The 27011-nt window shown below is 41.1% G+C and overlaps 1 long non-coding RNA gene across 2 annotated transcripts in view; it reads right to left on the reverse strand.

The window, feature by feature from the left end:
- The window catches only part of LOC142071507 (uncharacterized), a 61640-nt gene that overhangs the window by 17855 nt on the left and 16774 nt on the right, over positions 1–27011 (reverse strand). Inside the window, exons 2-3 of one of the 2 annotated variants that reach the window (XR_012667565.1) lie at positions 22870–22936; positions 19653–22421 (exon numbers count right to left, since the gene is read on the reverse strand). This is a non-coding gene — a long non-coding RNA (uncharacterized LOC142071507). Of the gene's footprint in view, positions 1–19652; positions 22422–22869; positions 22937–27011 lie in introns of those variants that run through there. The other variant, XR_012667566.1, reaches the window with a different exon arrangement.

Raw genomic sequence — 27011 nt, forward strand, 5'->3', positions numbered from 1 at the left:
CAATAATCCAGGAAGAATGCAATGGATCTGACATTTGCACAAGTAACAGTGTCTTGGAATTAGACACACCAGCTATCAATCCATGAGGAGCCAGATTCAGAGATCTACTAAGCATCACAACTTCCACTGGTATGAATGGGAATTTAGAGGATCCGATCACCCAAAAGATTTAGCCCTATATTATCAGCAGCAGTTCTAGCTTCAGTTTTCCTAGTGGTCTGCTGATGGAGGAGATGAGATGCTTTAGTCCTTAGGTTAGAATATTGTGATCCCAGATGGCTGAAGCAATGCCAGCTGGTAGCACTTGGATTGAGAGTTCAATCTGATGAAACATAGCTAGACAGCTGGTATCAGATGCTGGAGAATTGTAAGTTTCAGGGCATTTGTTGTTGTTGGAGCTCTGACAGTCTTTCAAGGAAACAAAGGTAAATTTTAATGAAAGAATTAGTGGATGATCCCATTTACACTTGGAGGGAGAAGTCAGTGGAACTACTCTGATTTACTCCAGCTGAGGATCTGGCCCACAGTTTCTAAGGGCCTGTGTACACTACAATACATACAACTGAATAAGGGGCTCATATTATAATTTGTAGTACAGGTGGGATTTCAGCCATGTTGCAAAGCCAAGCTATTATCTTGGACATGCTAGGCCTTTAGCTCTCTTGCAGAACACTGTTATGGACCCAGCCACATTACCAACTGTTCTTGAAGGTCCTCTGAGTTGCCAGTGGTTGTAGCATAGATGGGACCTACAGTAGCCAGCAACAGAACTTTATAGTGATTTACAGATTAAAACCAGCTCCTTGAATTGCACCCAGAAATAAACTGGAAGCCACGTGAGATCAGGAAGCCCATGCATCATATACGCCGTGTGAATAAATCTGCCTAGTAAATAGGTGACTGTGTAACGCTGACAGACCCCTGTCATCGGCAGGTAGGATTGGACCGGGTATCTCTGGAGCTTAGGGCATGAGCCTCTACTGCATGAGCTAAAAGCCAAACGGCTGTAAGCTAAGGCTATAGAGCAGACTCATTTTCTCTCTCTCTCTCATTTTCTCTCTCTCTCTACTGGTACGTCTTCACTACCCACCGGCTCGGTGGGTAGTGATCTATCTATCGGGGATCGATTTATTGCATCTCGTCTAGACACGATAAATTGATCCCCGAATTGATGCCTGTACTTCACCTTGGCAGGAGGAGTAAGCGGAGTCGATGGGGAAGCCGCCATGGTCGACTCACCGCCGTGAGGACGGCCAGGTAACTCGAAATAAGATACTTCAACTTCTTAGTATCTTAGTTTGACATCCCCCCTAGTGTAGCCCAGGCCTAAGTGGTCTCGGTGCCACTAGATGGGATAGAACACCACACCCAGAAGGTGTGTGGGTTACAACTGCGTTCTGCAATGGCTGAATTCCAAGTGGTCTTCAAGTGTAGCATCAGGTAACATCTATTTCAGGGAAATAAAGTGGTAACAAATATATATGTAATGGAGACATCCTTCTCTCTCACTTTCCTCCTATTGTTTGTCACACTCACCTGCTGAGTCTTACTTCAAGTTAGACTAAGATCTTCAGGGCAGGACAGGTGTCAGCCCAGCTGAGCCCTGGTCTTTACTAGGGCCTTTGTGGGCTACCTCAATACAAATATATAATGATTCAGCGTCACTTTTGTTCACTTTAAGAAATAAAATGTTTTTATTTTAGCATGATTAGAACAGGAAGCTGTTTTGCTTCTTTCCCCAATTGTCCTAATCATCATGATCAAAATTAGAATAACTGTATATCCAAATAATTCATTTATGGAAACGGTATATGAAAACCTTCAAAACAGAGGTGCTGCTGTATTAGATGAAATTAAAATAGCTGTCATTTTTCTTACCAGTGCTTGGAAATGGGCATCAAGCTGCTTCCTGGAAAGGTGACAGTAAAATATGTCATTGACTAGCACTTTTAGCAGGTGTACATTTCCCAAAATATGAAATGAATGAGGTGAAAAGGAAAGCAAAGGGCTAAGCAGAAGTAGCAGAAACCAGTGTCCATGTTCTGTATTGCTAATAGTCTCAGCAATGCAACACACAAAGGACCCAGGAATGCTCACTTTAACCTCAAAATTGGATGGCATTCATGGCACATTGGAAATGCATTACCAGAGAAAACAGCAGACTGCAAGCAACAGCAGGAAATTCAGCTTGGGTAGATTTATGAGCAGTGGTGTCCAGAAACCTAGGGAGAAGCCTCTTAAAAGTGCACAGTTGTATTAGAAGCGTTAGAAGAAGCTTACCCCTCCCTCTTTCTCAGCATGGGCACTCTGGCCAGGTGCGAGGGTGCTCTGCTGTTCTCGCCTTGATTTATTTCTTTGATAGAAAATAATTAACAGGATGATCCTCAAGAGTCCTTGGAAATTCCATTAACTCTAAAAATTGGGCATATTGATAAGTCAGTGATTATTTTGAAATGAACTTGGGGAAAAAAAGAAAAAAACCTTGTAGAATAGGCTTGTTTAATGTGCAGTGATTTTAAAGTTTAGGTAATATTTCAAATGTATCAAAATACAGTATAAAGGCCACAGGTTAATTATACTGGTATGGCAGTAGGAACCACATTATTCTAATTCTCCTGGAAAGCATTGTGGAGCATATGGAGTGAATGAAAGGCCTGTATGTGTGTGTAACAGGTTCTGTATGAGGATAAGGTGAAGGAGCAAGAGATCTCTTGTGTGTAAAAGGCACTAAATAAGGGGAAGAAAATGATTTAACTACTGATGGAACTGACTTGTATATAGCAACAAATTCAAGGTACCCTGTACATTAACCAGTAATATACACTAAATTCACTGTTTGTCTTGATTTATCCTCATTTCATGCCAAAGATTACTGTAGTAAATGCTACTGCAAATATTCTATAAAACATATGCTTGAGGAGAGTTTACCATTTATAGACATGCGAGAGTCACAATGAACTGGATATTTTGTGTCATGCAGAATCACTAGATATACAGAATCACTAGATATGTATTAAATTGCCTCTGTGCTACTGGATTTCTCTTTCTAGCTGCTCATGGCTCTGTTTGCTCTGCAAGTGGCTTTCAGGGCTGCTCCTCATGTGCCATGGAACCATCCATGAGGATTCTCCAGGAGATCTGTGATTAGGGGATCTCTTGGAGAAGCCATGGTACCCACAAGGGTGGCAGAGATCTGGAGGACGGTGGAGGTAAAGGGCCTCTGTGCAAATGCTCCTCACCTCCAGAGGTTCCTCTTCTGGTCTAGGAGGGCTGAACCTCCTATCTCTCTTCTAAGGGGAAAACTGCTCCCCAACCCAGAAAGTATAAGTAGATTAAACCACTTAAATTGAGACTTGACTATTGTCAAGCAGATTGGAGCACTTATTTTGAAAAGCTGAACACTATTAATAAATTTGAATGAATGCAGAGTAAATTAAATTGAAAGTAGCATAGGTCTGTGGGTGGAGCCCTGGACTAACATACAAGAGACCTGAGTTCTAGTCGCAGCTGCATGCACTCAATGAGGAAGAGATCCTGTGCAAAAAATATTATGTAATTAAAAACTGTCTTGTAATCCATATGCACAAGGGGGCTGAATTAACGTTGCATGGACAGTCCTAATTCTAGAATGTCCTCCCTTTTGAGTGCTTGAGTTTGCAACATTAGCATTCTTTTAACATAATTTTTGTGTGTATTTCAATAAATAAATGAGATGTGGGGAAATGTTAGTCAAGCTTTTTAGATCACCTCTGCCAGTCCTGACCTATCATGCCTAACTGCTAGCATTTATTGTACATTTGGGACGATATGTTCAGCCAGGCTCCTTTTTTGTGTTTGCATTTCTTTGTACCTCTAGTGAATGGTGGGTGCTGATATTAAGACTTTTACTGATAATCACTTGATTTGTGGCCTTTTCATGTATAATCAAATCAGGACTTGATCGTCGCCCTTAGAGCTCAAACGCTAGTATACTAACTCATTGCACCGCTTATTGTAACCTGTGGAGAACTTTCTGGGATGTTTGCCTGTAGTTAACTTTATCCCACAAAAACAAAGAATAAGAAATGAAAGTGGCTTATGAGGGTGTACAAAGTAGGAAAGCTATTTTCAACAGTTTCTGTGAGCTGCTTTAAGGCTGTAAGCTACATGCTTTCCAGGAGGCCTAAAAAGGTCATTTTGTGTTCCAAAACCAAGGATGCACTTTGTGGCTAGTAATTCTTGTCTTGATATTTCTAGTCATAAAATCAATCTGCTTCCTTCACATGAGCAATGTGTTTGCTTTTAAAAGTGCACTTTAAAATAATTTAAAATAATGGGCCAGATAATAGGCCCTGCCCTGGCTCCTAGATGTTAATGTGTCCATAAAAGAGCCGCAGCAGCCTGGGGGAAGAATTCCAAGAGCACAGAACCTGTGCAGGAGCAGCATACACAATCCTATACTAGCCCCTTTATGTCCCCCTATATAGGGTTTGTGGTAAGGTGGAACCAAAAGAGGGAGTAGCTGCGGAACTGAATTCTATAGCCATTCTGTGCTGCAGAGCACAGGCTGTAGAAGTTGCTATACGTTCAGAGTAGCCTGGGGGGTTTTCTTACTCACCCTTTTCTCTCTGCCATTGAGGCCAACCTCACAGCTCCTTCTTTGTTTCCTTCTCCCTCTTTCATCTTTTTGACTTCTGTGCTGTGCTGTCCCCTATGTACGGAACAGCTTCATAATGCCCGCGCACTAGCCCCTCCATCCTTCTAATTCACTTCTTTGAGGCAGACACACACTCACCCAGGGGTCAACTGTCTTTTCCATCCCGCTATTATGTAAGAACAGACTTTGAGGGATAACTTTTAAAAGAGCATATTTTAATTTACTTTAATATTTTATCACCAATTTGTAGCTCTTTCATTGCAGGTTGGCTTTCTTCTAGACTGTCACTTCTACTAGGCAAGGACTGTCTTTTCATTAATATCTGGTACACTGCCAGGTACACCACTGGTGCTTAGTAAATGATAAGTAATAATACATTACTGGCTGCAGCCACTTAGAATGAAGACCTGGATAGATTTTGAGGAATGACAAGAAAATTATGCATTTCTTCTGTAAAGTAAGTATAATATGTTTTCCTGTTCAGTGGCCTTTGTTGGTGAACATTCAATGCTTTAAATTTCTGACTTTTTTTAGGACATCTTTAGCAAGTTGTTTTGTAATCATCAAACCATATGCCAATTAATTGGGCCAGAACTTCAGTTGGGTATAGCTCTATTGATGTCAAAGTCATTGACGTCTTACCCATCATTGCAACACTAGATAAAAGAACAATATGCATAGTTTTCAGCATATCTTTCAATAATTTGTATTACTGAAGAACAGAACACGAATACAATATTTACAAAAATGATTTAGTTTCTGGTCACTTTAAGAAATGAAATATTTATTTCTTTTAGCATGAGTAGACTCAAAAAGCTATTTTACTCCTTTCACCATAGGGTTTGTGCACAGGAAGACTTAGTATTCAGCAAGCCAGGGTATGAAGGTACAGTTCTGTTTTCTGCCATACTGCACTATGCCAAAACATGCTGTGGAACTTTTAGTGTACACTAGCAGGGTCCACACATACAGTTACCGTGGAACAAGCTAGAGCACTGTAGATGTACATCTAGCTTGCCATGCACTGATGGTGTAGACAAGCCTATAACAATCTAAAGGAGAATAGCTGTGGTATGCTCAAATAATTCATTTACACAAACACACCAGCACAGAAACATATAGGCACACCTATCTGAGGAGTCTCTGAATCCTTCAGAGGTATCCTGATTAGACAGACCTCTATGTACTCTACGCTGATTTTGAAGGACTGCTAGTCAGCTGATGCAGTGGTGGGTGCCCTCTAGGACGGGACTAAGCTTCCTGGGTCAGAGACTGTTGCAGGGGGTTGGTGGCCTCCATTTTGTGGGCAAGGAGCTGGAGTAGAGAGCTGCTAATCCCCTTTGGGGAGGGGCTGAGGAGAAGCTGTGACCAAATCCTGTGGCTGAGTTGCCGGGTTGAAGACATATGACCAGGGTTAAGACTACACTATAAATTGACAACTTCTCAGTGCTTAGCCCTAGTTCATGGACTCCTTCTCCACTGTTGGGCAATGGGGCATTGAGAACAGTGGCTGGAGACTGGGTTACAGATAATTGAGGAAAGAGTACCTTACTCCTGGCCTATCTCTGCTTTCACAACTGTTACTACTACCTAGCACTGTGCAACCTAAGTTGGTCACATTGCAAAATTTCCTTACTCCTTCTTTCAAGTGGACTGCCTTTGCCTTTAGACATAGAGGGCTGGCCTGAACTCCTGCTCACCCGGTGCGCCAACACAAGAGAGGGTCCACGACTATAAGCTTAAGGGCGAGTGTGCACTCAGGGATGAGGTGGATCTGTATATAACGCCAAGAACATTGGTTAGGTTTATGTTGTAACTTGCTGTTGAAAGCTGTGGCCATTAGCTGAGCCACTGGAACTCCACCTTCTGATCTGATATAGACAACAACTTAATTTATATTAATCTGTTGCATTTTCCATTGTATGTTAGGATAACTTTTAAGTAAATTTGTGTTGGTTTTATTTTGGGTGTTTCTGAATATTATATATAAATTGTTCTGGGAGGCAATTGAGGTAGGCCCACAGGTATATAGAATGCTTATCCAGGTGGAGACTCCGCCAACTATAAATATTCATAGGACTAAGAGAACTACTGCAGGACAGGACCAACAAAGAAAATAACAGAACAACACTAGCCATCACCTTGAGCCCCCAACTAAAACCTCTCCAACGCATCATCAATAATCTACAACCTATCCTGAAGGACGACCCATCACTCTCACAGATCTTGGGAGACAGGCCAGTCCTTACTTACAGACAGCCCCCCAACCTGAAGCAAATACTCACCAGCAACCACACACCACACAACAGAACCACTAACCTAGGAACCTATCCTTGCAACAGAGCCTGTTACCAACTCTGTCCACATATCTATTCAGGGGACACCATTATAGGGCCTAATCATATCAGCCACACTATCAGAGGCTCGTTCACCTGCACATCTACCAATGTGATATATGCCATCATGTGCCAGCAATGCCCCTCTGCCATGTACATTGGCCAAACTGGACAGTCTCTACATAAAAGAATAAATGGACACAAATCAGACATCAAGAATTATAACATTCAAAAACCAGTCGGAGAACACTTCAATCTCTTTGGTCACTCGATTACAGACCTAAAAGTGGCAATTCTTCAACAAAAAAAGTTCAAAAACAGAGTCCAGTGAGAGATTGCTGAATTGAAATTAATTTGCAAACTGTATACAATTAACTTAAATTTGAATAAAGACTGGGAGTGGATGGGTCATTACACAAAGTAAAACTATTTCCCCATGTTTATCCTCTCCCTCCCCCCCCGCCCCCAGACGTTCTTGTCAACTGCTGGAAATGGCCCACCTTAATTATCACTACAAAAGGTTCCCCTCCCCCCCCCCACTCTCCTGCTGGTAATAGATCACCTTACCTGATCACTCTCGTTACAGTGTGTATGATAACACCCATTGTTTCATGTTCTCTGTGTATATAAATCTCCCCACTGTATTTTCCACTGCATGCATCCGATGAAGTGAGCTGTAGCTCAAGAAAGCTTATGTTCAAATAAATTTGTTAGTCTCTAAGTTGCCACAAGGACTCCTTTTCACACTGCAAAGCAGTGACTAGGGGATTCTTACCTAATTCCCCATCTCAGCTGGGACCCCCAGAATCTCCATTATCCTTAATGATGTAAAGTGCCTAGGCAATGGGTGGGAGTTGCCTGCTCCTGAGTAACCCAGGAAGGATAGAGGGGTTTCCAATAGTTTAACATGTAAATTAGACTCTGGCACATAATACAGAAAACCTTCTATACATAAGGTGCTCCTGTATTAGAGCAATTAAAACAGCTGTCATTTTTCTTACCCATTGCCAAGCCCTGGAATCAATCCAGTGCCCAGAAAGGTGGTAGTAATATGCATAATTGACTAGCACTTCTAGCTGGTGCATGTTTCCCTAAGTATGAAACAGATGAGGTGAAACTGAAAGTGAAATGCTAAGCAGAAGTAGCATGTATCAGAAGCCACAACTGAGATCAGAGCCCCCTTTTGCTGGGCAGTGTTCAAACGTATAATGAGACTGCCCCCACCCTAAAGAACTAACACTGTAAACAGAGAAGATAAACAAAGGAGAGTGTGGGGAAGTGATACGATTTGCTCAAGGTTACATGCTGGTCAGTAGCCGAGGTGGGAATAGAATGCTGGCCTCCTGACACCCAGTCCAATGGACTATGCTGTCTCCCAAATCATCCATGTGATTTATGGAGTTTAATCACGTTTTTAGCTAGAGCATACAGCTAATACAGCTGGAGAGTACGTATTCAAAATTAACATCAGCCAGTTTCTGTATCTGAACCAAACATCCGTTAGAGGTAGCAGTACAGATTGGTCATTAATGACATAAAAACTATTGACAGTGTTTATTCATGATATAACTTTGTTCTTCGCCAGCTCTAACATTATGACAACCTCCTTTCTATAATTCTTAGTTTAAATGTTGGATGTTATACTCTAAAAATTTACACTCATAGACATGTATATCTGTTTAGCGGGTGGGAGTGTGTACCAATGCTCCAGATATTGCAGTGTGGACTTCCTGTCCTGGTTACTTAAAAAAATTAAGAGGCAACAATACAAGAAACCAGTCCAGGAGACAGAGGGTTTTCAATTATCCTGTCAGGACTGTATACCCCTACTCCGCTCTAATATGCAAGAACATCTGCCTACACCCCCAGCCAAGGTTAGCTCTGGCAGCTGCTCTAAGTGTGCTATAATGAGCTGCAACTCTCTGAAAGATTGAGATTTTCACCTTCACGGTTTTGCTCAGCCAGAGCCAACACTGGAATCAGAAATCCTGCCAGCCCTCCTGAACTCAGAACCGTTCCTCTCTTCTTGGCTCCAGCATGGTAACACATTCACTCAATGGACTCTGAAGCCTGTGTTAAAGTCATATTGTTAAAAATAAAAGCTTAGTAAGCTGTCTGTAATAATAGCCAACGTAACACTATTTCATGGTGACGAGGTAGGTGAGGTAACATCTTTCATTGAACCAATTTTTGTTAGTGAAAAGACAAGCTTTCGACCTACACAGAGCTGCTCTTCTTGTCTCTGTCACCAACAGAAGTCAGTCCAATAAATGATATTACCTCAGCCGCCTTGTCTCTTGAATATCCTAGGAGCAACATGGCTACAACACTTCAAACAACTACTTCATGGCATCATTTTGAAATGCCCCATTTTAGAGAGAGGGTCCTGTTCATCCTGAAGTACTACATTGCTATATTTTATTTATTATTAAGCTCCTGATCCTGCAAGGTACTGAATACCTTTAAGTCCCAAGAGATGAATTATAGCCTTACAATACAGCCTGAGTAAGGGTCATCATAGTTGTGCTTTCCTTTAGAACAGGCCAGGGACCAGTTACAATCTGATCCCTGTTGTTCCCCACCCTCCTCCTTTTTTGGGGTGAGAGGAATGTAGGGAGAAGTAAACTGAATCAGCCTTTTTGCTGGAGTGGCTTACTTCTATCCATCTTAGATACTTACATAGGCCCATGACCTTATTATATGAGTCCCTCTCAATCTTTAATGTATTTTTCCTCACAACACCCTGTGAAGGAGGAAAGTGCTACATGGAGAGTGATGCATATAGAAGCTAACTGAATTGTCTCAGCTCACACAGGAAGCCCAAGTTCTGGGCTAGTATCTTAACCACTGGGCCTTTCTGCTTCTCTCTTCCCTCTCTGTACTGGCTCAGCCATGCTGACCAGAGCTTTGGAAAAACAGAACCATGATTCCATCCACTCCATACCTTTGCCCACCTGAGTGTTAGGGGGCATAACAGTAACTTGGAATAAGATATTAATAGGTTATAGCTGAATCAGAGTGGTCATGAAATAAGAAATATTACTTAAATTATTCTACTGTATTGTTCATCAATAGTTCAAAGGTCTCTGCCACAGGATTGCTCTCTCTCTCTCTCTTGAAAATAAATGTGATGCCCCAGGATTGATATCAGATTCTTAACTGGTATAAATTGGCATCACTCCATTGACTTTAATAGACCCAAACCAGTTTACACCAGCTGAGATTCTGCACCTCAGATTGGGCCCAAATGAGAAGTGATAGTTTTCCCTTCCCCCCTAAAAATGATCATTACAATGGTGCAGTTATCACAAAACTCGAACATTTGTAAGTGAGGAGATTCACAGATATGGTTCTACAAACAACCTCAACTCCATTCCTGGGTCCCTGCCCATCAGCCAACCAATGAAAGATGTGTTTTTGACAACACAGATGGGCTTTCTGGCTCATAGTGGAATGGAGGTAGTTCAGTCCAGAAACAGAACTATCTCTTATTACATGGAAAATAAGAAACATGTTGTTGTCTCGACCATACTGAAAATTTCAGATAGGAGAAGTTCAAATCTCTGGTTTCCTTACGTAGGTTAAAATATGAGTGGTAGATAGCTGGTAGCTTGTGAGGTTTTTGGGGTTTTACTTTGTGAGGTTTTACTGTCTTACAAGTGTAACTTCAGAATTGCTACTGCAATTCCGTAATACCACTTCTCATTTCTCTAGCATCCTTCATATGACCATCTCAAAATTGACTCACCTACATGAGTAGGCAAGTATCATTATCACCATTTTACAGAGGGCTAAAAGAGGCACAGAGACTCAGCCAAAGTTATACATACCAGTCAGTGGCAGGTCTGGAAATAGAAACAGGGTGTCCTGACTTGTGGTCCCCTGCTCTTACTGCTTGTTCCTGCTCGATAACAGTCAGAGAGCCAAATTCTGCATCCACACTGGAACCTGCAAGTGCTCATACAACAGTAGACTGAATACCTTAAATCAATGGGTATCCAGTAATGCACTGTTATTACCATTCTATGGAATAGCTCAAGCCACACCTAAATAATGAGCAATGAACAGTTGAGACATTTGAGCAATTTATTTCCGGGACAACATTTCTTACGGTGAATGACAGGGAATGTTCTTTTCTCTTAATCAGGCCTTGTATTAACTCACTGTTGCATCTCTATCATACTTCATGCAATGGCATTTCTACTTTGGGAAATTATGACTCTACTGTGGGTGGATGAAAAGAGATCTGCTAGTATGTGCAAATTTCACATTGCTATAGCAGCTACAACCCGGTGTGCTGACCTCCCAAGATACCAGAAAAAATCTCTAAGGAATGCTTGGAGTTTGGATCCCTAAATAAAGATACTCATCCACCCCCCACACATTTTTCCTTGACTGTTTTTTTTAAAAAAGCATTCAGTTGGCAGATTCAAAGTGACTTTTAGTTACAGATGTGCTTTTCACAGAGAACCCCATTATGGTAGGCTTATCAAACTGGTGAACTCAAGAAAACAGTTCTGTTGATCTCCACAACTGGGCCCAGAAGGTTGTCACAGAACAATGCTCCAAAGTCATATGCAACTGAGAGTTCAGAACCATTCGTATTACAGTCAGAATCTCCCACTGTTTCAATCCAGAATCCCTAAATAGTAAGAACCATTCCTAAATTTGGCATGGAGCTTACCATCGTAACTGCCAGAGCAAAGTAACATGCGGAGTTTAAAGTAAATGTTTGAGAAAAAAAGCAGAGGTTAACAATCAAACAAAATAATAATGAGAGTCAGTAGCTGATTATAAAGCAAGTCAATGAAAACATAAGAGAAGGAAGGCATTGATATTTGTAATAATAACATGCCATCCTCACTCCCACAAAATAATATTCTACTCTCAGAAAAGTGCCTGTCTCTAGCTGGGCAAATTGATTACTCAGTTCCTGGCCCACCACATAACTGTCCTTTATTAAAAGGAAGTGCAGAAGTTCAGCTGGAGAAAACTGATGCAGAGAGGAAGATTAGGATTCCAGAGACAGAAAGGATATTTATGTTGAGGTTACTGGCTCTAGAATTCATTTGCTAAAAGAAATGTTTTATTTATAAGAATAATCTTGTTTTACAGCATGGCTTAAACTCTTTATCCTCTCAAGATTGTGTGTGACAGGCACCCGGGTGGCTGTTTCACTGGTGTGCTGCATCCTGTTTTCTTGTTTTATGCCTGTATTCACTGTTCTGAGCACCCCAAGTCAGATCCTCAGCAGGTGTAAACTCAGCTCCATTGAATATACTAGTTGAGAATCTGGCCGTGTGTGTGTGTATATGTATGTACATCTAACACACACACCCACAAGAAAAACACTAACATTGCTCGACAGCATTATCCCATCAATACAAATTGTACAATGCAAGGAAATAAGCAACTAAGTCATTCACCACTTATTAGTTTTCCTTCTTAACCTCAACAACCTCCTGCCATCAACCACAACTCACCTATCTTCTCCCTCATGCTGAACAATCAACAGGCATATTTGATCTCTGACCATCTGCATTGGTTATATGATCATGGTTTTTGATGATTGGTTGGACTATTTTAATAAATTACACTGTATGCAACACAATACATGGTGTTGTAGCAGTGTGTGGAAGTGAGGTTTCAAATGCTGCTGTGAAATACATTTTCCTAGAGATTACAGAATAGAAACCCATGTGAATGGGTGAGTGATGTCAGTGATTGTATTAAATTTGGCATTAATTTTTTTATGTAGAAATCACAGCACTGACATTGACACAGGCTTGTGTTCATGGACAGAGTGAAGGCTGGACATTTGCTGTTCTGGATCAGAGTAGAGATATCCCTCCTTTCCCAGAAGGGCTTCCAGGGGCTCTGACACCAGGTCCCTTTAAAAGCTGCTGCAGGACTCCACTAAGCAACCATCAAACCAACCAAGGGAATATTGCTATTGCAACTGGTAGAAGGCACTCAGATAGTAGAGTATTGGGCAGTGATATAAAATCGTAAGGCCTGGTCTACGCTTACAAGTTTTGCTTGTTTCACTGTGTTGGGGTAGTTAAAGTGGTAGAAACCTACCAGAGTAGCTGCAGTTATACCATTCAGTTTTAGTGAAGCAAAATAAGCCGTGGCAGTATAAAGTGCCTTATACAGGTATAATTATGGCTACCTTAAGATTTTCACCTGCTTAACTATGTTGGTAAAAAAAAAAATCACACCCCTTACCAACATAGTTAGGGAGGTAAAACTTTTCAAATATGGACCAAGTCTAAGGCAGAGAGAGATGCTCAGGGGCAGTGTAACGGGGAAGGAGGGGGAACTAGCTCCTCCACAATGGAAATACTGAGGGGGGACAGATCTATGTTTCTAATCTCCCCAATGTTTTCCACCCCCACTGCTCTCATAGAAGCAAGAGCAGGCCTCAGAGGAGGGGCTGGAGTAGCCACCATTATTCAAGAGATTGGGCCAGAGGCCAGGGAGCAGGTATGACTCGCTGGGCCAGCCTGGTTCTGCCCCCCCACCCCCTTCGAGCCACGATGGTCCTGGCCCAGGGGAGGGCCAGGAGCACATGCCAGTTGCCATGGTGCGGTGGGGGATGGGACAGGGCACCAGCACCTGGGTGGAGGGCAGGGGGCATTGGCACACAGGGCTACAGCCACTGGGAGGGGTGGGGGAAACATAGGGAACTGGGCACCAGCTGTCCAGGAACTGCCATAGGAATGACAACAGGAACTACCAGGACATCCTTTCCCAGCTTGGAGGCAGCTGCCTTCCCCATCCACTCCAGTTTCAGTAGCTGTCAGTGGTGGAAGGAAGGTAATTTAAGTTGAGAAGGGGAGCTGTTAAGTGCAGAGTTGATGGGGTGTTGAATGATTTTACTAATTATTTCCTTGCTTTTGGAGATGGAGGTAGTGTTGGTGGGATATACATTTTAGAAGCTTAAGCTCAAAGTTAACAATTTTTTTTGTGGCTATATATCTACATCTATATATACATAGCTCTGGATATATAGAGTGAGTATGGGTATGTTTGTGAATATATGTGTGTGTGTGTGTGCATGTGTGTATATATATGTATATACAGAGAGAGAGAGATGTATATTTGAACTGTTAGAATAGGATCTGGCACGATCAGTGATACAACACAGCTGTTTTTTAAAGTGGTTAGATCACCAGTTATCTACTACAGGCAGTAACAATATCATTAGGAACATTATTATTGTGTTATACCAGCTCAACAGTAACAAGAAGAGTGAGGGGTGGAGGGGGAAGCAGATGCTAGTGGTACTGTCTACCAATAACTTTTTGTATTGTCCTCTTAAAGTTGATAAACCAACCCTGATTTCTGAGTAGAATAACACGGCAAAGACTGATTCTTCAATACCCCAACTCTGTCATGAACAGCTGTAAGATATTTCTTTGAGGCACTATTTTTGGTCTTCACTGAATAAACTACCCTTTGAGTGTTGTGCTCCTGTTTACTTGGGGATGCATACCCCTTGAAAGTAACACGCTAGAATGATGATCCATCTGAAGTTGGAGGTTCTCACCTTGGTAGAGTCAGATTTCAAGGTTTCAGCACATCTTGTTAAGAAAATAAGCAGCTCTAAGCGTAGTATATTTAAGCATTAAGACAAGACACTGGGGAAGGGGAGGGTGCATTTCTCCTCACTTCATTAGGAGTATTGCATAAAGTCTTTGTGTGTGTGTGTGTGTGTGTGTGTGTATTGTTTCAACAAAAAGCATTTAATGGTCATTATCTTCAAAGTTATTTCAGAACCTTTGGGTTAAAATGAATCTGCTGTTTTACAGTGTTTGCCACCCCTGACAGTAGAGCAAGAGGAATTATGGTTTTATGAGTAGTAAAGTACCACCTGAGTTTTAGGACTCTAAGCTTTATAACATAGCCCTGGATCTTAAATCAACAGTAAAAGTAGTTGCTTATCAGAGATGTCTCCCACATCCTGAGAAGAGAGGTAAGTCAGGAAGGGGGCATATGTCAAAGCACTTTTGAACACTCTCGGCTCATTTTCAGAGGTTGGGGAATAGTCAGGATGACTCAAGTTTTCCTTATTGAGTATGGTATAAGAATTTGACTCTGATGCACTGATGAAAAACAAACCTGTATCTCAGTAGGTCTCTAACTCACTCTTTTTACACCACAGGTCTACCTAGAACTTTGTGTTTAGTACAGTTGCCTTTTAAAGTTTCAACAGAGCCAGCATCTGGAGGTATTTTCATCCATTTTCATTCATAGGGCAGAGTTGTTGGCTCGGGTCATTTGCTACAGTTCTGACTTTATCAACAGACATCATGTAGTTAAGTATAAATCAAGCTTCCCTTACCAGGACAACTAGAATGACAAGGAATTACTATGGAGAATTACTATGGATAATTTCAGAATTTGAATGTTTGGCTGATGTGAGTATGCCAAAAAGACTGCCAATTCTTCTGTCTCATCTGAAAGCACAAGCTGCAGAGAAACCACAGAGAGACCAAACTGATCTTTATTTTGGTAAATACAAATAGTCTCCATTATTGCCTTTACTCCATTGAGCCCAATTAATCAAAGAAGGTTAAAACGTTAAATGCATTACTGGGACATCATGTAGCAGCGGCCTTTGTCTACAAGAGGACATTGGATTGACATAGCTATTGCAGAATAGGCTGTTACGCAATAGCCATTCTAGAATAGTTTCCTGTGTGGATACTGTTGTGGAATAAAGGTCATTTTTATTCCAGAATAATTAATTTGTGTTTTGAGTGGTGTAGTGGTTCCAGAATAAAGTTACTATGCTAGTCAATTTCCCAGTGCATACAAGGCCGAGATGAGTTTCTTGCCTTTGGGTTTTTCAGTGTGGAAGAGACATGCAGGAAATTAGCAATAGAGCTATGTGAAACATTTGCAATGAACCCAGTCCATACAAAATTGACCTGTTTGGGGGTTTCATTACAAACTCAAAACTCAGAGCACGTTTGCAGAAACACTTACTAGTGTTTTCTGTCCTTTCAAGTGAATCTGGCCAGTTTGTGATTTTTGCGAATAAAACCATGCAGTGTTTGCAATTTCTTGTGGCTTTTATCCAACACCAAGTGTAACTTGGCTGGTTTGACTGACTTTTGCTTTGAGCTGAAATGAGTCCAACAACTCAGAGTTAAAAATGGGGAAACCAGCCCAAGTGCCTTGAAACTGAAGGGAGAAGTTGGCATGAACCCCTGGGAAGCAAAACCAGAAGGCTTCTGGCTGAAGAGTAGCCTTGGAATGTATGAATATAGGAATTAGAGACCTGGAATTGTAAAGTCAATATTAAAAGAAGACAAGGGGAATGACTTGGGATAAGGCTGTTAGCCTGAATATAAATCCTGAGCAAAATAAAGCTGATTTGGGATTCAGTTGATAAAGAATTAAAGAATAGGAATATAATTATGCCAGTCAACATTTTATGGAAAATAGGTCTTGTCAAACAAACCTAATTTGTTTTAATAAGACTACAAGTTGAGTTGATAAAGGTAATAGTGTAGGTGTAAAATACTTAAAACTTTTGTAAGAGAACCCACTCCCAAGTTTCCCCTGGCTTGAAACAGCAAGCCAGGGGAAACAGTAGATTCAGGATGGCTTCTTCTATGTCAAGGGCTGTTTGTTTGTTCCACTGAGACCCAACTAGATATTGTGGCTCTGTCATGACTCACCATTAGCAGCCCATCTGGCCCACCTCAAAACCTTCCATTTGTCTGCTTGCTCCTTCTGGTGGCCCTGAATGTGCACAACAATCCACTTGTATGTTAATTCCTGTGGGACATGTGCCCGCACCAAGATACTGCACTTGAAACCCGTTGGCACCCTAATGCCTTCTGAGATCCCATTTAGACCCTGAATGGCTACCTTGGCCTTTTAGTCAAGCTTCCCATGTCTAATGGGCACATTGCAGTCTTCACTGTGATTGTCAGTTGACAAATTCGTCCCCATTGTGCATCTACCCTCTACAGAAGAAACCGTCCAGCTCTTGGTAACTCATTTAATTAGTCTCCATGGACTCCCAGAGTAAGTCACAACTTATCGGGGGCCACAATTTGTGTTGTGGTTTTGGCACAAAACCCTTCAATTGCTTGGGATCTGCACTTACACATTCACCACCTGTCACCCACAAACTGACAGTCAGTTCGAATGAGCAAATCAAGTGTTAGAACAATACTTGTGCTACTTCACAAATTTACACCAGGACAACTGGTTGAACCTCCTACTCCAAGCAGAGTTTGCTTACAACACCACCGACCATGTCTCTACCGGGCAGGGTCCATTCTATGCAAACTGTGGCTTCCACCCCCGTCTCCACTGGCCATCACCATTAACTCCACCAATCCTGCAGACGCTGACAGGGTGCAGCAGATTCACGAGGTCCAAGAAGAACTCAAGGCCCACCTGGACAAGGCCTTCGAGTACTACTGACCAGTGGCACCAGGAAGGCCTGGGATTCACCATTGGGCAAAAAGTGTGACTCAGCCCAAAACCTACACACCAACCAGTCATGTCATAAACTAGACCACTCATAACTTGGGCCATATTCCATCAGCCAGGTAATCAACTGAGTGACCATGAAGCTTCAGTTACCATGATACCTCAAAATACACCCAGTGTTTCATGTATCCTTACTAAAACCCTACATCGACAACCTTCTTGCTCATTGGGCTCAACCAGTGCCCACTCTGGTGAGGATCCTAGGACATAATGAGTATGAGGTTCATGGAACACTGGACTCAAAAATCAGACGTGGCTCCCTCTGGTACCTCATAGACTGGGAGGGCTACAGCCCAGAGGAGCAATCCTGGGAGCCCACGTCCCAAGTCCATGCCCCTGTGGCAGCCTTCCATGTGGCCCATCCAAACAAACCTAGGCTGGTGCAGGCGCTCATGGAGGTAGGAGGTAATATAAGACCCCCATGGGTCTAGAACATAGGTCTACAGAGCTGCCACCCAGAAGCAGCTGTAACCAGCTTGTACTCCATGGCCCCTTGACCTGCTGTGGGCACAGACCATGGGAAGTCCTGTCTCAAGCGGTATGACAGACAGCAGCCTAATGGCTCCTGATTGGCTCCCTACCTTATGTAAACCCAAGGGAGATTCCAAGAAATATCCAGGCAACAGTATGGACCTTCTGTAGCTGCCATGATCATTTCTGCTCCTTGCTTCTGAGTTCCTGGCTTTGATCATAGTTTGACCTGGACTTTGCTTCCTGACCTGGACCCTGAAACCTGACTCAGACTCTGACCTTTGGTATTGATCCTGGCCTAGAACCTATGAACTCCTCCATTGCTCTCAGGTTCAGGTTTGCCCCTGCTCTGATCCTTGGTCCAACTGTCTATTCAATCTCTCTTATGTTCTCAATTGTTTTTTAACCACTGTGCCACGTGGAGGTGAATAGACCACATAAGGAATATCTGCAAGCATTCCTTCCAATTCGCCCATAATTTTACTTCAGCCATGTTCATGTTCTTTTGGGGGGTTCGTTTTCCATCAGTGTTCATGCAGCTGAGCTTTAATGAGAAGCACTTGGGAACTCAGTAAGGCCTAGATCCAATGCCCATTCAAGTCAGTGAGAATCTTTCCATTGATTTCAGTGGGCTTTGGATCAGATTCCAGGCTAAGCAACAGATATAGTGCCATGTGGGACTAATCTGACAAGTCACAACTAACTATGGCCTTGATCCTTACAGCCAGTGTGCTTAACTTTACACATTGAGTATTCCCATTAACCTCAATGGGACTATACTCAATGCATAAAATTGAGCATGAGTGTAAATCTTTGCAGGATCGAGGTCTAGTGGAACTCGAATAGAGAGTGCTGACTATTGAGTATACAGAATATTTGAAGATGAATGCATAAAGTAAAAAACCCTTAAATCACACAATATTAATAATTTTGCACAAGTAATTTTGCACAAGCAAATCTGAGGAATTTGTGATGATCTTGTAGATTTTGTGTGAAAAATAAGAGAATATATGCCTTATTTATTATATGTTATTTATATTTTTTTGTAAATTAGTCACTTAGGTCTAGGACTACTTCATTCTTTCTGGCATCAAATTAGAAAGCTGCATTCTTCACCGATGCATCAGAAACCTTTAAGGATGGTACATATGGGACAAATCTCTACCTTCACTAATAAACTAAAGGGTGAGATCTTTACCCCCGCTCTGCCCCTTAATGCCATGTAAGGGCCACAGCAGCATAAAGGGGCCCCAAAAGCCTAACAATAGGAAGCCCTTCGTATAGGCACTGCAGAAGACACCCATAAGGCTGCCTCCAAAGACCCCTCCTCACAAGTCCAGATGTAGGAGACCTGCCAGAGGCAGGGTCTTAGCCTGCAGCATCATTGCTGAGATTCCAGGCCCATGGGGCCATTTGGGAGGCTGCTATAACATAGATAGTCCCCCCCACGCCCCCTGGGCTGTTACACAAGAGATCTTTACAGCTTCTGGAGCAGCACAGAGTTAGAAGGTCACAAAGGTGGCTCCACACGTTCTATGCTGCACCTCCTAGGAGCATAGCATGGAATCTCACCCCAAGTGAATCATTATCATTCTTTTCTCCCCCTCCAAATTGTCTCAGCCCCTTAAGTGGATAACAGTAATTTTGAAAAATACCAATGGACACCCACATCTTTATGGCATTGACAAAGCTTTAATAAAAACACCCCTTTCCCCTCCATTCATATAATTATTTTTCCCACTACCATAAATGCTGAAAATACATTAAAATATTTTTTTCTTTAAAAAGAAGATTGGTTTTGGAGTTCTTGAAAGCTAGAGGAGGACTTTGGCATAGCACCTATAAAAGTTCAGTTAATTTTTCTTTGTTTATTTTTAAATAAGAGATTATTTCCTTGTGGGAGACACGACAACAATGTCTTAAAGACCTTGAAGGAATGAATGTTGGGTCTCATTAGTAGTGGCAGGCAGCATGATAATAAGTTGAAAAGTGATTCACGAATGGGAATTTTTTTTAAAGTAAATCCCTTTCATATTTGTAAAGGTTATTCTGAACAAAGAGAATGTGCAAACTCTCTTTTTCTCTCTATGACTCTCATGGAATGGAGCACTGTTAGAATAGGAGGCTGCTTTGCAATTTAAACTAAGAGTAATTGGTCTGCCAGTCCAAGAGTCCATGGTTGAAAGTTGGTCTTAGCTCAGTTCTTATTGAACACTGATTGGTTTGCTGAAAAGGAGATCTGAAATCCAATATTTATTATGAACAGATGACTTTCTGGACCCCACAATTCCTTCAGCTCAGCAGTGGAGTACTTTCAAACAAGATGAGAGAGCCAGCACACAGAGACAGGGCACTTGGCTTTTGAATCTTATGGTGGCTTGAGGTACCAGTGAAATCAATCCCTCAATTATAACTTATATTATCTTCAAGTAAGTTATATAATAAAAATATGAAAACGCAATTGTTAACTTATCCAAAGCAAGGTGTGACTTGCTGCTTCATTCATTTTACATCCTGGTCTTTAACAGGAGGCTGTGTCCTGTTTGAGGTAACAATTTCCTGGGCTGAACAAAATCCAAGGTCAAAGACTGAAGACCTACATTTTCAAAAATGACTAATGATTTTTGTTCCTCAACTTGAAATCCCTGAAAGTAGCCTGATTTACAGAGATTTGTACTAGGCCCTTTTTGTAAAGCAGGGCCCTTTATAGTGTCTCCAGTTGGATACCTAAAAATGGAGGCAAGCAGAACCTCTAGTCACTTTTGAAAATATAGGCCAAGATGTTTATATCATATAAACGTTGAGGGTTAAATATTAGTCCAATGTGTAACTATAATCTCTTTTGGGCAGGGACTGCTTTTTTTTGTTCTGTGTTTGTACGGTGCCTAGCATAATGGGCTCCTGGTCCATGACTGGGCGTCCTAGGTACTAAAGTAATAACAATAAATTAATAAGAACAATAAATTGAGTTATTGTTATATCTGATCATATGCTATTCACTGAATAATGCATTTCATGAGCACCCTTTTTATACACTGTATCCCTTGATGGATAGAGCTGGTCAAAAAATGGAAAAAAATATACCCCTCCCCCCAATTTAGCAGCTCTAGTGATTATGAAAATCAGACATCAACAGGTAGGGATCAAACAATTGCATCAGTGTGGGGGGGAACTGAGTTATTAATGAGTAACCACAGCATCACTGTAGCGTGGTTGGTTGAGATAATTCTGTTTCAAAATAATGACAATCTTCATTGAAATAGCATTATAAATGTAATGTGATAAAGCTGAAACTATTAGAATGGTATAACAGCATGTTCAGTAGAAAATAACAAAAATGCTTTACTTTCTGCATGCTGTATACAGAGAACTTTTTCTTAACCTGAAAGATATGGCACATCTGCAAAAATATTTCTCTAGACTGTTTTTTCCATTAACTAGCCTGTGATGTGTATGGATGGAAGAATAATTACATTTCTGGTATTTTTAAACTTTGACCCTTATCCTGCAAACACTTACGTATGTGTTTAATCTTATGATGTGAGTGGTCCTATTGACTTCAGTTAAACTAGTCGCGTGTAAAATTAAGCATAAACATTTGCGGGGTGAGGCCTTGTGTGTTTGATATTTACTCCAGGGACCCAGTAGCCCTAATTCTCCATTGCACTGTGCTTAGGTACATAATGGAGAATGTGATTGCAAGCAGCCAGTTGAAGCCAATCATCAGCTGCCTCCCCCAGCAGAACTTAGAACAGCAAAGGGTTTAGTAGCATAAGTGCCATAACCCTCTCTCCCACCCATCCCAGGAATGCCCCTGATATTCCCTCTCCTTATACCAGGGATTTGGGGATGGAAGCATGGCTGGCAGAAGAGGTGGCAGAGTTTTCCACTGGCAGAGAGTTCTTCTTCAAAAGGGGAATTCTCCATCTGTAATTTCTGGCTGTTTCAGACTAGAAAATCCAGCCCTAAATCTCTCAGGGTTGGCCTAACTCTGTTCTTATTGAAGTCAATGCAAGTTTTGCCACTGAGCTCAGTGGGATCAGAATTGGGACAATGTTCCATGCTCTTAAAAATATCACATTCAGTGTATCATGACTACATTGTTTCAGCACTCATCAGAGTTGCTATTCCAAAGACACACACACTTTTATTGTCAGCAAAATTTAGCTTCATGTGTCTGAGAGGGACAAACTAGTCCTGATATCACAAAAGGAAATTGTTAAATGCTCTTTATGCTAAGCTCCCAGGTCAGACTACATGCCCTACTATGCACCAGTTTCCCCTGTTAGTGAGGGGAGGTGATGCATCAGGGAAGTCCTATGCCTGTAGTGCATCATTGGGGATGAAGTTCAGCTGGGAAACTTGGCCCATAGAGGAGAATGGGGACATGAGACAACCAAACTACAATTCCCATGAGTCACTGCAGCAGCATATCTGAATCAAAATGTTTTGGTTTTCATCTGAAAAACAAAAAAACATTTGGTTTTGAACTATATTTTTTTTTCAGAAAAAAGTTTCACAAAAACCAGAAACTTTTAAAAAAATATTAATTTAGTCAAAACCCCAGTTTTTCATTGAAAAGACAGCTGGCACAGAAAAATTTCAACCATTCATAGAATACACAGTTTAGTTAATTAAAAGCAAATCCAATAGAAAACAGACCTAACCAAATGTCAGTCATTATATTACTCTTTGGAGCAAATTCAGACCTGGTGTAAAGCTTCAACAGAGCTGTACCCCTTTACATCAGATATGATTTTTCCCCTTTGTAACAAAAGCTTACTAAGATGGTTAGTTACACACAACAACAAAAAATAAACTAAACCGTACAGTATTGCTGTGACATTCTGTCCTCAAAAGCAGAGTGACTGTAAATGTAAGTACTTGGTTTGAATAAAGACTCTCTACCTGTTTGGTAAGATCCCATTATGTTCCAAAGATGTTGTTGGCCTGGTCATAGTCTCCTGATAATGAACTGCATAAAACAAGGATTAATTCATTGTTAACTGCTTTATCTCAAACTATGCAGATGCTGCAAAATCATTTGCATTTCAAAACAGGGATTTGCTCCAAATATTCACATTGGCTGGAGAACACCTGCTTTTCAGATGCAGAAAATAACATGCTGACTGTTCCTGAAAGGCAGCCTTCTATCTTATCATTAAATACAGTATATCAGAAATGAAAGAGAGAGAACCAAAAGCAAATAAAAATCCCTTTAAGGGCAAGGGTTAGCTTGGGTGCTTGGAAGGTGGTTCCATACATCAGCATTCAGGAGTATCAGAATTGGGGGCAATTTCAAGGCACTTCTGTCCTTTGGGCCACTCCAGTAAAGGTGATAGCTTCAGCCAGAGTGAAAAGAGTGAGGTTTACTTTGCTCTTGTAGGCTTCAGAGTAACAGCCGTGTTAGTCTGTATTCGCAAAAAGAAAAGGAGTACTTGTGGCACCTTAGAGACTAACCAATTTATTTGAGCATGAGCTTTCGTGAGCTACAGCTCACTTCATTGGGCATCCAATGAAGTGAGCTGTAGCTCACGAAAGCTCATGCTCAAATAAATTGGTTAGTCTCTAAGGTGCCACAAGTACTCCTTTTCTTTTTGCTCTTATACGTTCCCAGCATCTAACTCTTGGAGCAGCACTGATGCCAGCTGCAGAGGAAAGTAAGCATGAGTATCTCATACATGATGATGGCACATTGCATGTGTAACAGGAGGGGGAATGCGTATATAATATTTTAAACAACATTGGCTGGAATGTAAAAAGCAGGTGAAAACCATGAGGACTGATATTCCATACCCCCATAGAGAGAGTATAGGGTCGGAGTGTGGAGATATTTATAAGGAATTTGGTCTAGTGTTTAAAGCAAGTGAATGATTGATTGATAGCCAGAGAAAGTCTGGGCCCTCAACTGGGATTCAGAAGACCTGGGCTTTACACCTGTTTCTGTAACTCACCTGTTGTGTGATGCTGGGAAAGTCACTTTTAATCTCTCTTTGCCTCTCTTTCCCCTCCCAATCCTTTAAGTAAGGGACTGTCCTCTCACCGTGTTTTTGTACATTACCTAGCAGAGTGAAACTCCATACTTGACTGGGGCTTCTAGATGTATGGTAATATAAATATTACTTATAAGGAAAATATGTCCTGGCTCTTCCATTGACATGCTGCATGATCTTGGCATGTCACTAATCTCTAAAATGGGGATATTTTACCTACCTCTGAAGGGAATTGTAATGCTTGACTGGTTTGTTTTGCTTGGATGGAAGGGGTCACAGCAATCCAATGTGCTTTTATATTTTCTCACTATTAAATCAAGAAATCAGTAGGGCTCTAACACAGTTTATAATATTCAAGGTGATGCTATAGTAATCTCTGCCCCAGTGAACAAGACAAGAAGGTCCCCAGAGTACAGCTAGGCTGTGTGTAAGAACGTTGCTTGTTGTAATTGTACACTGAGTTGAAGTTGACATGCCTCATACACAGCTGCCTTTCTTGTATTTGACCTGTTCCGGTCAAAAATATAAAATATTAATGTACTGTATTTTTTTTATTTAAATGATCCTGCACAAAGATCCTGAATGTTTCAGGGGACAGTCAATTGTATGTGGAGCTTTTCACCTCTAAGATTGCTTGTTTAAACCTAAACCAGAGTGTCAGTGACAAAAAGGTGTTTTATATGATGGCTGGTTGGGGGCTTAAGTAAAGTAAGATGTTCCCAGTCCATTCCCACTGGATGGTGTATGTCCACATATGAAAAATGTACCACATCCGCACATGGCACTAATTGGTACTCTGCAGGAAACTAACTTTTAAATGTACACTTCATTTTTTTTAGAGGGCTAGATTATCAACTAGTTGCATGGCACACCGGTGATAGCTCTTCATGAGAAGTTGAGGCTTGATCCTGTTCCATTGAAGCCAATGGGAGCTTTGGTACTGACTTCAGGAAAAACTGGATCAAGCTTTAAGTGATGCAGAAGCAGCAATGTTGTAGCTGTGTCAGTCTCAGGAGATTAGAGGGACAAGGTGGGTGAGGTGATACCTTTTATTAGACCAACTTCTGTTGGTGAGAGAAACAAGCTTTCAAGCAACACAGAACTCTTCCAGGTCCAATAAAGATATTACCGCACCCACCTTGTCTCACAGAATCAGCACTCAAATGTAAGTGATGTAGTAGAGAGAAGGACAATCTGAACGCACAGAATATTAAACATAATGACTAAGAGGATGCAAATTCACTTCAGAAGGACAGTTCGAAAGCAGCATGCATACCTACGACTCTTTATGGATAATAACCCAACCATTCTAGAACCATAGAAGTTACAAATGGAAAAGATCTATTAGGTCTTCTAGCACATCTTCAGGCCAGTATAGGATTGTTCTCTATATTATGTTTACCAGTTTGTACTTCAGTCTAGTTTGAAAGATCCAAAGCAATGGGTCAGGATGATTATCAAATCAAGTATATCTGTTTTGTATGTGGTAAATAAAAGTTTTGTTCAGTCTTAATAGAAAGTCCTTTTATAAGTGTTCAATGGGGTTAGTTATACTATATTGGAAAGTGAAAGGTTAAAATATATAATTCAAGCTGGTTTAGCTTGTTCCCTTTGAAAACCAGAATTCATCTTTACTATTGGCAAAGATTTTAATTTAATGAGCTGCCTGATCATTGTTTATAAAAGTTCTATTGATGGAGCCACAACCACAGACAGCTACAAATCAGCATAGTAAAATAAGCTTTTCATTTTCTAGGGTATTTTCCCTTGGATACCTGTTTTTCACAATGCAGTTTTAACCCTGCCAACCAGCATTATTATTTCTGAGCTTTGGAATGCTGCCAAAGTTGAAAAGGAAGTTCTTTTATTTTTTTCAAATATTGTATAGGTTTGTTCTCCTTTCACATATTGGCCAAGGACAAAGAACTTAATAGTTTTAAATAATAAGGAGCCATTCTGCCCTCAATTACAGCTCAAATGCTCTTCACCTTAAGGGCTAGATCCAAAGCCTGTGAAGTCAGGGGGAATCTTTCCATTGATTTCAATTGGCTTTGTACCAGGCCCTGAGAGCGAAATTGATGGCAGTCTAAAAACAAAGTCCACTGGTGAATAGTCCCTATCACAGAAATACATGTTATAGCTTCCAGCCTGTAATCTGACCCACTTAAATGGACTGCTGCACCCATGTGTAGCCACATTGACTTCACGGTGAATCCCCTCCAGCATAAGAGTCCGTTCAAAAAGATCAGATTGCAGGATCAGGGAACAACTTTGTGCCCAACTGCAAAAAAAACTTTAAAGAAGCTCAGTAGTGAAAGGCAAATCAATATGCATTGCTCTTTTCAGCTACTGACATGCCAAACTGTGCTCTCAGGTATGTATTTACAATTCCCTGTTTGGTTCATTCTGAAAGGAGGTGCAATTGAAGGCAGATTCTGGCATTATATAGCAGGTAATAGCCAGGAATGGGAGGCCCACTTGTAAAGAAAGGAATAAAGACAACTGGTTACTCCAATGACCAGACAATATTAATATGATATATGACAAGTAAAAGTGTTCTGGTGTCTGTCAGTTGCCTTCAATATACTGCAATCTCAAGCCACACATACACTTTCAAATATCATGCTGCTTGTCTTTTCCTGTGGTGTTTGCTTGAGATATGTGATGTGAGATGAAAGCAAAGGAAGAAAGAAGCAACATCACTTTAGAAATCATTGCAAAGCTTCAAAGCCCTGCAGGATATTGGGTGACGTTATCCATGTGTGTTTGTTTGTGGGATTTTTTGTTTGTTTCTTTGTTTGTTTGTGTTTTACTGAAGCACTAGAGTTAATTAAGCCACATTTAAGTAACAATGAAGATTTAAATCTTCTTCCTTCCCAATTCATAAGCAAATAAACCTGTGACCCCTGAACCTGATCCTATCATTACAAGTCAGAGTGCACTTCGTAGCTTTTATTAACCAAAACCAAGGACTTTTGAGATAGGATTTTCAAAGCTGATTCTTAAAAAGTCAGATCCTCAGCTGGTACAGATCAAGGTAGCTCCATTTAAGTGAAT

This window comes from Caretta caretta, chromosome 3 (genome assembly GCF_965140235.1).
Source record: "Caretta caretta isolate rCarCar2 chromosome 3, rCarCar1.hap1, whole genome shotgun sequence".
NCBI lineage: Eukaryota > Metazoa > Chordata > Testudines > Cheloniidae > Caretta > Caretta caretta.